Source organism: Mauremys reevesii, linkage group 9 (genome assembly GCF_016161935.1).
Source record: "Mauremys reevesii isolate NIE-2019 linkage group 9, ASM1616193v1, whole genome shotgun sequence".
NCBI lineage: Eukaryota > Metazoa > Chordata > Testudines > Geoemydidae > Mauremys > Mauremys reevesii.
This window is the reverse complement of record NC_052631.1, coordinates 49,579,610-49,581,685: the sequence shown is the minus strand read 5'-3', so window position 1 is coordinate 49,581,685 and position 2,076 is coordinate 49,579,610.

Here is a 2,076-nt window from a genome sequence, read left to right as displayed (position 1 = left end):
ATGGTAAATAAAGCTTTGCCACAGGCCAATTGAGCATAGTGGAGGTATCGTTTTCAGACAGTATTTTTGGCTTATTAACTTCTTACAATAGGTATGGTTATTTCATGATGAAACTACCATTCCGAGTAGCCATCAGATTAGGACTTTTCTTTCCACTGAAAGCAATGATTTGCTACATGTGCATACGCATACCTAATAAAAATTAAAGCTAAATAACTGGCATTATATGTAGTAATCGTCACTTTCATTCTGATAGTAACAACTTAGAAGTGAAACATTCCTTTTTACATAAAGTAAGTTTTCAGGTTTGTGATTTTGGTAGTTAGGACTTTATACCAGTTAGCTTAAAGAAAAAATTTCTTTAAAACAGTGATATCAGGCAAGGAACCTTAGAATCACAAGATGAAGCACCCTCATGCAGAAGGACAACTTTACCGTAAACACATATGGTGAGTAATGTTTAGAAAGAGGCCAGAACCAAATTCCGTGGCTCATAACTTAGTCAAATCTCTGACCACAAGACCGTATCAAATTTCAAACCCTAGCTCAAAACCTGAGAGACTCTTCAAAAAAACAGATGGGACATTTTATATTAGCAAATCTACCCGTTTTTCACTTGCCTTGTTCTCAGAAATTTTTAATGAATTGAATTTTTACTGAAGCTTTGCATACAAATTCAGCCTGAGGCCAAAACCCGGCTGTAGTGAGGTATGCTCTTAGGGCTCTGGTGCCATCTACTGGTCCATCTGGAGATTAGCTTGCCACATGATCTGACACCCCTTCCTGCAATTGCTCAGCCGGTCATCCTATTCACTTACTCTATAGTCTCCCCCTTGCTCCCAGAGTTGCAGCACTTTCCTCTTAGACGCTTAACTCTCCGGCTAAGTCACATTGAAATTCCCCCTCTTCCACTGTATTATCAAAGTCTCCTTCCAAACTGTCCCTGGCAGTCTCCAGATAGGTTGCCCCTAGCATGCCCTTCCTGCAGTGACTTGTGGGGGAATGCGCTGGTCCTGCGGCTTTGGTGGAGCATCCGCAGGCGTGCCTGCGGGAGGTCCACCGGAGCCGCGGGACCAGCGGACCCTCCGCAGGCACGGCGGCAGGAGGTCCACCGGAGCCGCGGGACCGGCGACCGCCAGAGCGCCCCCTGCGGCGTACCGCCCTGCTTGGGGCAGCGCAATTCCTAGAGCCGCCCCTGCTCATGATGACTACTTCGATGCTTTTTAAAAAATATCAAATATCAATTTTTTTTTTAAATCTCATTTTTTGTTGGTGACCCCTGCTTTGCTGGTGCCCTAAGCACGTGCTTAGTCTGCCTATTGGGTAATCCAGTCCTGCCCATCATGGAAAATTTCAGCCACTGTTTAATAATTATAAGCAATTGATAATAAGGGCTTACAATGGAAAGTGCTAGATAACCTTGATATAGAGGTCACTACCAATGTCTCCTATAATATAGTGCCATGCACACATCTATCTATCCTTTATATAATGGTTTTACTGGCAGGAACGTTGCATGACTCATGCCAATAAAACCTTCATACAGCACCACATCATCATGTACTTTGTTCAAGACACCTATTGTACAGTAAAACTATTTTAAATACTTTCTGGGAATTATTTTTTATATATTGCTGCCTGCAAAGCCAGGCTTCCTTAGCAGTGTGAATCCAACTCTAAAGGCTTCCACAGGAGAGAAAAATCATAACTGATACAGTTGTAGACATCTAAATAACATAAAATAGCTTTCCCATATATAGAAATGTAATTTTAATGGCCAGTATTCCAGGATCTTTTAGGGAGAGATGCAAGTGTGTGTACCACTGGGAAATTGGGACTAAAGCTCTCTCTACTAGCCCCCAAAAGATGTTCAGCCTTAAACCTATAGTAAGTACAGGACTGACTATTGTTCATCCCGGGGCAAAAATTCCATATATGTCAGAAAAAAGGAAATGTTTCTCTGGCAGCTTGGGGGGTCGCAGTGTTTGGGGGTACAACGGCAGCACAGGCACATGCCGACAACAAATTATTATGGCCAACATAAAATGAGAATAAGAATCTTTCCTTTCTTTCACT